Source organism: Trachemys scripta, chromosome 18, assembly GCF_013100865.1.
Source record: "Trachemys scripta elegans isolate TJP31775 chromosome 18, CAS_Tse_1.0, whole genome shotgun sequence".
Classification (NCBI taxonomy): Eukaryota; Metazoa; Chordata; order Testudines; family Emydidae; genus Trachemys; species Trachemys scripta.
The window spans coordinates 15,425,418-15,435,102 of NC_048315.1; the positions used below are offsets into that span (position 1 = coordinate 15,425,418).

At 38.6% G+C, this 9,685-nt stretch overlaps 1 long non-coding RNA gene across 1 annotated transcript in view; it reads right to left on the bottom strand.

The window, feature by feature from the left end:
• The window catches only part of LOC117867526, a 28,103-nt gene extending 22,767 nt beyond the window's left edge, over window positions 1-5,336 (bottom strand). The window contains exon 1 of the long non-coding RNA XR_004643433.1: window positions 5,238-5,336. This is a non-coding gene — a long non-coding RNA (uncharacterized LOC117867526). The remainder of the gene's footprint in view (window positions 1-5,237) is intronic.
• Between the last annotated feature and the right edge of the window lie 4,349 nt (window positions 5,337-9,685).

The window sequence follows — 9,685 nt, forward strand, 5'->3', positions numbered from 1 at the left end:
GGAGCGCTCTCCTGCCGACAAAGCTACCGCCACTCTTTAGGGGTGAAAGTTATTTTGTCAGCGGGAGAGCTCTCTCCCGCCGACAAACAGCGGCTACACTGCGCACCTTTTAGCAGCACAGCTGTAGTGGCACAACCATGACACTAAAAGCTGCGTAGTGTATACATAGCCTAAGTTATCACTGGCCTAAAAAGTATGTGTGTCTAAGTTATCTGGGACATTATTCTGATGTTGCATCTCCCATCAAAGTCTCCCTGGGGCCAAGGATTCGTTTACACTAGAAGAGTTTTGCTGGTATAGCTATACTATTGTGCATGGAGTTTACACTGCAAGCGTTCTTTTGTCAATATAGCTGATACAGGTTCCCCAAAAGAAATACAGTATACCAGCAAGGGACTTTCTTTTGCCACTATAATTGCATCTAGACTAGGGCTTTTGCTGATAACAAAAAAAGAGTTATCTCCCCCGTAAGAGACATTCTATTGGCCAACGTTGCTAGCGCAGACCTGGCCTGTGTTCCCTCTACAGTCCTTTTAGATCTTGTCTACACTAGACTTTTTTTCTTGCTCAAATTTCCCTCTGGTAAAAGGAACATAGAGAGCTTTAGAGGAGGAAGTCCTCCAGTATCCTAATTGTCTCATCTAGATCTGTATGTTCTAAAAGGGATTGACACTTCTATGGCTACCAAGAGAATCCAGATTTATCATCATCAATTATGATAAAAATATTGGAAAGGATATTAAACCTTGTGTTTCAGGCCTTAAGACAATCTCTAACTATTATAGCCCAGGATGAGACCTAACATGTGGGGTAACTGTCCCACACTTGCCTATTGTGAGATCCTTGCATTAATGTTTTGGAGCAAATGTCACTGGCCCCTGTCAGAGACAGGATGCTGGACTAGATGAACCTCAGGGTCTGATCCAGTCAGGCATTTCCAATGTTCCTGTCCCATAATGGATAACACCCATAATTTGGAGGGAGCAGAGATAAAAACTGAAATGTTAGGGTTCGGGTAAGAAGGGCATTGTGTTGTAATTTTTAATTATTTATGGCATTCAGTGCTAACTGTAAAATATATCTTGCTGCAGGGGGTGAGTGGAGAAGGAGATGTACTCCTGCTTAAGCACCAGGTTAGTATTCAAAAGTTGGGTTCAGTTCTTTGCTGTGTCATTTTTTGTGCATAACCATGGGCAAGTCACTTAACCTCTTTGTACCTCTGTTTATCTTCTGTAAAATACTGCCTCTTTCCCACCCTTTGTCTGCCTTGTCTATTTAGGCTGTAAACTCTGTGGGGCAGGGACTGTCTTACTATGTATATGTACAACACCCAGCTCCATGGGATTCACTCTGCTGGAATACAACTAATAAAAATGTGTGTGTGTGTGTGTGTGTGTGTGTGTGTGTGTGTGTGTGTGTGTGTGTGTGTGTGCGCGCGCGTGTATACACACACACACTTTGTAAAGTGCACCCTGATTAGAAATGCCTGTTTTACATAGGAATTGCCAGACTGAATCCTTGATCCTTCTAGTCCAATGTTCTGTGTCTGACAGTGGTCAGCACCAGATGTTTCAGGGGAAGGTGTCAGAAGCACTGCTGGTTATTCTCTTAGCTTCCTACCACTTAGAAATATTTGAATAATTTAATGGAACAATACAATTGCTAAACTTACACTCTTGTCAAGAATGAAGTATACAATTATTTAATGAAATCCCAATTATTTCTGAAGGGAGCTTTAACACAGGTACCAGCATGGTAAGGTCCAAGCTCTGACACCAATTAAGAGAAGATAACAGCTTGTGCACTCATGGATTTTGAAAAGTACCCATTATCTATCCTCATAAAAGAGCTGAACATATCTTGGCTTGCTGTGCCATTAAACTGTCCTTCATACACACTACCACTCTTTTTTAATATAAAACAAAGAGATTAAAATAAATGCCCTGAAATAGAGCATCTCACATATGCCCTTTCTGTCTGTGGAATGGGTTGAACATCTCTCCAGAGCTCCCCTGGGCTAGCTTGCCAGCCTAACACAGTAGTGATGAATAGAGATAGGGTGACCAGACAGCAAGTATGAAAAAAAAATTATGGGGGGGTAATAGGAGCCTATATAAGAAAAAGACCCAAAAATTGGGACTGTCCCTATTAAATCAGGACATCTGGTCACCCTAAATAGAGTCAATCATTACCATATGATGGGACATTTACTATATCTGTTGTCTCAAAGGCTGAGGTAATTTTGAGACTGATAGATTAGAATACAAACCCACTTCTTGTGCTTTAAGTGTCTCTTGTCTAGTCTGATAACCAGAGATGGATTTTCAGCAGCTGGGGATGACTTTGACTGACACCTGTCTGACTTACATTCACAAATTTAGCCCATAGATTACTGAAAGGATTTATTTGGTGGGTGAACTGGCCTCTCAGAACTATACAGCAGGGGGAGTGACAGTCTTGCTGCGTGCAACTTGCTGTAGTTTTTGCCAGAGTTCTTTACAACTGGTTGGATTTTTTTCATTCAAAAGCTTTTTTATTTGAAGCTTTTTTTCCTACACAAGTGGGTCTTTTTGCTCACAATCGCTAATTTGCACAACGTTTTGTTTTTGAAATTTTCCGGTCTTTTTTACTGAAAGCAAAAATTGCAAATTTCAAAATGTGTTGAATTTTTTTTCACTGAGTGGTAAAAAGGCAGGGGGGGATTCCAATTTTTTTTTTTTTTTTAAAGAATGAAAAAATGTTCCGTTTCAACCCCTGCACAAAAGAAAACTTCTACGTGTGGAAAATTTTGTGAAACATTTTGATTTGTTATATCTGCACTTCTCCTTTATCCTCTAGCATCCCAGTTTAAGGATGTATTTCCTCATAGAGGCGTCCTATGTCATCTCCTCTCAAAAAATAATCTACCCTTGAAATCCTCATTTCCTTACAGTAATGAAAATGAAACAATTTCTTTTGGAAGGAAGCTTTGATTCTATATCATGGGAACCATTAAATTCCCAAGAGTCACTCCCTTTTTTGTTCAACCACATCTACTTGAATTTTTATACACACAGCTACAGCAAATTCAACATGATGTCTCCATGTTTAAAAATTCCCATTACATAAGCATTTATCTCTGAACTGTAGTTTCTGAAGCGCCAAATGCTCTGTTAAGTAAAGTAAAGACAAGCATCACGTTGAAGACAATATCTTTAAAAGACTACAAAATGCCTCTTCATAGTATATTAAAAGTGGCAGACAATGCCTTGACTAAGGGAGGAAAAGCCAAGGAGCTTGCAAGGGTAATTCATGTTTCACTGCTAATAGACGACAAGGCTCCCTGATTTTTTTTTTCTTTTTTAATTTAAACAGCTCTGCATTTCACAGAATAGATACCAAAACTGATTCTGCTACTTCAGGCTAAATGTGTGGAAAATGCTGAATGACAGAATCACCTAAGGGTAATAAATCTGCCAAGTGTTTTGTTAAACAGCTATTCAGTTTGAAATGCATCTCAGAGTACTAGAATAACAATAGGCTACTGTACTGTATGGTGCATTAATTATATAGTTGACAAGAAAATTACCCTTCAAATCAACATTAGTAGAAACTTTACTGGATCAGTTTTGCTCTACTGTTAAATATATTGTCATCCAGAGGTTTTACCGGCTTCTCTTCACAATTAAAATTTAACCAGCATGGCCATCAAATGTTTAAGGGTGATTGCTTTGGTGTATCGCCAGATACCGTTGCCACCTTCCTACATTTTACTATAACAGCTAAATGCTTTGTGAATCTGCCTTTTTTACTAGTTCAGGCTTTCTTCAGTATTGTTTTTCTCATAAACATTAGGAGTTGCTTGAATTTGTTACGTATCTACACCCTAAAATATCTACTCTTGCAGATGCTGATAATCATTCTGCATCAGTGTTTAAAACACTCTCCTCACACAAGTGAAATGACAAGGAATGCCAAGTCTCAGAGGCAACACAAAGATATTGTTTTTTCTTCCCAAACTAATTTACAATGTCTATAAATGCTGCCAGGCTGTGAACAAAGTGCATGGTTTCTACAGGCAAATTTCTCCATTCACATCTTCCATGGCAGCACTTGAAAACCCAAATTTTCAGATGTGCATGAGCCCAGCCCTAAATGAGTCTACAAAAGTAAGGGTTGTGCAAAGGTTCGTGTGCATACGAATACCTGACTTTCATGCTTCCAGCTGATGCTGGATGCATGCAAGACAGCTATAACCAAGTGCACCCCCACGTTGTCAATTTCAGGCTATATTCTCAAAACTGTTCTTCCTACTTATAATGTCCATTGGCACCAGTGTGAATGCTGTACATGCAGGTAAACAGAATACCAAAGTTGGTCACAGCCCTGCAAGTATGACAGGAGAATTTTGCTGTATAATATATTTATTTAGTATGAGACAACTATATTGTGTGTGTGTGTGTGTGTGTTTAAAATAAAAGTCTGCATGAAAAAAAGTAGTTCTTAATTTGAATGAGGTCAGTTTCCAAAACTCCAGATTCAGCTTTTTTTCCCCTTTGTTAAAATCCTCCAAAAAGCATGAGCAAATTCCATATAGTGAGTTCCCAGCTCTGACACAGAAAAGCAAATTTAGTATTGACATTAAATTAATGATTGATATGTGTTCATTTGCGGTATTTCTAGATAGCAAGGAAATACTCCAGAACTGCTAGCTAAATGGCATAATTTTAGTGCAATGTCACTACTCTGAATACTCAACAATGAATTTCATTGTTTTTTGGCAAATGATTTGACAGGACTAATCTGATTACAAAAGAAAATACATTACACATACAATGTGTAAAGTGAATGACTGCTCAGAGATCTCTTACAACCTCAGCATTGTGCTTCTTATCTGTAAGTTATCAAATCTGATTTTTTTTTTACCTCAATGGGCTTAGGATCATATCATGCCTTTCTAGTGCTTTTGTAACACCAACCAACCCCAGTTGTAAGGATTGAACCTAGGACCTCTGAAGTTGAGTGTATGAGCCTCTACTGCATGAGCTAAAAGCCACATGGCTCTTAGCTAAGGCTGTAGCAGCCACATCAATCTCTAGATAACACAGAAGAGGGACAGAGCGCCACACAGGCAAGGGTTACACTTTGCTGAATTGAGTGTATTTATTAAGGAAGGCTTCCTTAATTCAATCCTTGCTGAAGTTATGGACACTCTCATACTACTACTACTACTACTACGAACAATAAAGAGTAAATACCTTCTGGCAGCCAGAGGAATATTCTTAACAGATCTTCACTTAGAGGGCTCAAATTGTGATAGAGTGCTTCACTCTGTGATTCGCCATTATAAAAAGATGTAACCGTGGGGGGGGTGTGGGAGGGGAGACGACTCTGTTGCCATTCACCAATGGGTCTGTTGTACGAAATTACAAAAATTGCATTTCAATAGAAGATACACACTGGTAACTACAGGCATGAAAGTGACAGCAGACTGTCTTTTAACCCAGTTAGCAAATTGTATTCTATTCTGATATCAGCGCAAAGTGAAATCATAATACACACTGGAACACTTCCTTAATGGTAAGTCATAAGCAAAGACAGTCTATTCAGTCTCTCCTTCTTCCCTTCTTAACACACCCCCTCTCATGGCCCTGCAATGGCCCAGTTCTTGGTTTAGCTACAGTAATTTGCTGTTTGTTTAGAGAATTGTTCCTACTTTTGGATTTGTTCTTTATTAACTTCTAGAATTGTTTTCTCTTCTGCTTCAAGAAGCTTGAAATATGAATGGGTAAGTTGTTTCTTGTGTTGTGATCGCTGGAGGTAAGTACTCTGTTTTGTTATAACCTGACATCTCTCTCATAATCAGACATTTCATACAATGTTTCATAAAGATTCTACTGAGGGAATTAAACTAAACTAGTGAGACCATCCAACTGTTGACGATGGTGCACTGTGGGTTAAATTTGGGTTTTGAAGACACTGGATGATACACTGATCAATTTTTGCCTATAACAACAATTTTTATGATTGGAATATATTGCTAACATAAATCATCATAGTTTGCTTCTTTAGGCCCTGATTCAGCAAAGCACTTAAGCACACACTTAGATCCCATTGAAGTCACTGGGTTTTTAAAAATCAGCAAGTGCTTGATTGCTGTGCTTTGAATCAGAACATTAATGTATGTTGTGTAAGGTTGCTTTCTTTGCAGCTTACATTAATTTTAACTTGTATTTACATACAACACAGAGCATTGAGGACAGCAGGAGTTAATCTGTAGCAGAAACAATTCCTTTGTTGGGATGATGGTGGATGCTCAAAGGACATTTGAGGCGTTAAATTGGCAAACTGGCTGGCAACCAGTAATGCAAGTTTGAGCTACAGTGTGAAGGTGCATCATCATTAAACTGTCTAACTAAATGTACTTCCTGTTGCATGGGAATTTTTTTTTTTAATATCTGTCCATCTGTTCCCCTCTACCCTTACCCCAGTTTAAATCTAAATAGATTTGAGGTGTAGAAATCAGGACTAGCTCTGAAAACAGAAACCTTAGAATAGTGTCTTCAGAACCAAAACTCACTCTGTCAAAGCCCCATATGACTGAAACTAGACTGAAGCATTTCAAATAAATAAATTAATGGAGATATCCTATCTCCTAGAACTGGAGGGGACCTTGAAAGGTCATTGTGTCCAGCCCCCTGCCTTCACTAGCAGGACCAAGAACTGATTTTGCCCCAGATCCCCAAGTGGCCATGAGAGGGGGGTGTTAAGAAGGGAATAGAGTGAATAGACTCAGTCTTTGCGTATGACTTACCATTAAGTGGAGAGAGTCCTGTGGCACCTTTAAGACTAATAGATGTATTGAAGCATAAGCTTTCGTGGGTGAATACCCACTTCGTCAGACGCAAGTGGAGGGAATCAATCCAGCACACATCTGGCCAATCAGGGTCCCTCTAAGAGCCCTGAGAGCAATGAATCAGCCAGACATCAGGCCATAATTGACATTTTGGGCATTAGCCTATCATGCCATCAGGAGTCCTTCCTGGGGGTAGTCCCAGCAGGACTGTCCCTGTTGATTACAATGGGACCTCAAGTCCAAAGTAATTTATGGCTCACACAATGGTATTAATAGCATGGAAGTTAAAAGTATCAACTTCTAGACAAGAAAATATTTAACTGGCTTGAAATTAGGAGATACCTATTTTTCAGTCAGTGCAGTTACTTAATGGAAATCTGAAACCATTCCAAGAGAGAGATAATGAAAATATAATAACTATGTATTTTTAAAAAGGAGAAAAATGAAATGATCTATAGAAGGCATGGAGTAGTACACAGACTTTCTGAAAGACATTGGATATTGATCAATTTTTAAAACTGTATTCCTTTGAAGGAAAACACAATAAGAAAATATTTAGCTTATAAATGATTTTCATTGCAGCCACCAAATGTTAATCCTATTGAGAAGTAAATCATTATAATTCTATTAGGCTTTTTATGATACGTTCCAGATACAGTTTTCAAGCCAATAGGGAATGAAATGCAAAGTAATAAATCTCATACCTAGAATGGAATATTTTCCAATGAAGCTTTAAAAAAACAAAAACAAAACAGAACAAAAAAGAGAATCTCTTCAAAGTCTCCCATGCTGCCAAGATAATACACCAGGAAATGTTTGCATTGTCATAGTAAACCTCTCTCCCAAATATTCAGTGTGACAAAAAAATTAATAATAGTTTCTATTTTATTCTTATGGAGCTCGCATGCTGCCCCCATTGAAATCAAATGTGAAACTCAGACGGACTTCAATGATGGCAGGATTGGGCCCTTTTTAAGGCTTGGCCAAGCAATATTATCATATAGAAGGTCTAAATTCACAGTTAATATTATTCACAATGAATAGGCCCACCAGCTCAAGCTCTCTCATACTGAATTCTTCTTGCATCTTATATGGTTAGAGTGTGTTAAAAGATATGTTAGTGCAGTAATTAAGGTTCGGTGAGTTACTATTTCCATTATAAAGCCCACTTTTCAGGGTTTTAATAAGTCTGCAGCTCCAAATCAGATCAGCTTGAAACGTGACATTCAAGTTATCAGTATGGCGATACAGTTTGTGCTCATCTATTTATCAAAATATAGTTTGTAAATCAGCAACGGCTGAGTGGATTTAGAGGTCTAAAAAACATGGGTGCATTTTTTTTCAGATGGTCTTTCAGCAGTTTAGAACTTAAACATACTCTCAGGTCCTAATTCAGCTCTACTTTAGGTAAGTCTGGGCAACTCTCAGTGAAGTTAACAGGAGAGCCTCCTGTGTTTTGCTTGAACTAATGTAGCCCTATGTTCTCCTTATTTATTTGCAGAAACTCCTTTAAATGGAATGCGTCCTTCATGGCACTTTGAAGCAAACATGCAAAAATTGCTTAAAGTGGCAAATGCTCACCTGCTAATTCTTAGAATAAGTGGAATCCAGCAGAATGAGTCATAGCATAGGCAGAGGTTAAGAGTTTGATCCTCCTAGCATTGTCATCAATGCCCTTTAATTTTGTGATATCCTTTTTGAGATGGGAATGACCAGAGCCACGTAGGGCGTAACACTGCTCTATATAATAGCATTATGATATTTTCCATGTTAAACTCAAAGTTAAGGGAGGCAGAATTATATTATAGTCCAAGAAAAGGAGACGACTTACTAGTACCGGAACTGACAGTTCTGCAGCTAAAAGAGGAAGTACTATATATTCATGCACAAATAATGTATACTGTATGTGTAATTTATACACAAGTCCCTGCATATCTTTCTCCTCTATTAAACACTAAGTATTCCAATAAAGATTTCAGAGGGCCACCTGCATGCAGGAGTCCGATTATAAATGGCTAGCCAACCATCTTGATTTATCATATCAACTACAGCTGTCTTGATCTTAGCCTCACAGCCATTCTTTATTCTTGGGATGGAAATAGGAGTTACCTCCTTCCTGGGGAAGAAAGTGTACAACAAATAATTAAAATGAAACACGTGGGGGGGGGGAGAAGTTTCTTCTTTTTTCTCCCAGAAACCATCTGTATAAAATATAAAAAAAGAAAGAAAAAAATATATACACCTCTACCCCGATAGAACACTGTCCTCAGGAGCCAAAAAATCTTACCGTGTTATAGGTGAAACCGCGTTATATTGAACTTGCTTTGATTCACCGGAGCGTGCAGCCCCGCCCCCCCGGAGTGCTGCTTTACCGCGTTATATCCGAATCCGTGTTATATCGGGTCGCGTTCTATCGGGGTAGAGGTGTGTATCTATGAGAGAGAGAGAGAGAGAGAGAGAGAGAAATATTCAATATATGTGTGTGTGTGTGTGTGTGTGTGTATATATACACACACACACACCTCTATTGAAGTCAATAGGTGCCAAATTATGCCCTTAACACTTAAGTCAAAGGTGTGTGAGTCTGTGAATTCAGTGGAATTTAGGTATTTAACACTCTTAGGCTCTTTTGAAAATCCCAGCATTAGCTGAAAGAGCACAGATATGGCCAGATCCTCAGATGGTGAAAGCTGATGTAGCTCTATTGATTTCAATGATGTTATACAGATTTACATCAGCTGAGGAGCTGATGATCTTCACCTTTTTAAGAGCTCAAAGTGTTTTTGCTTCAACGCAGAAGTGGAGTTGAGTAGAACTCCTCTCCTTACGAACGATCAAGATGAATTTCTT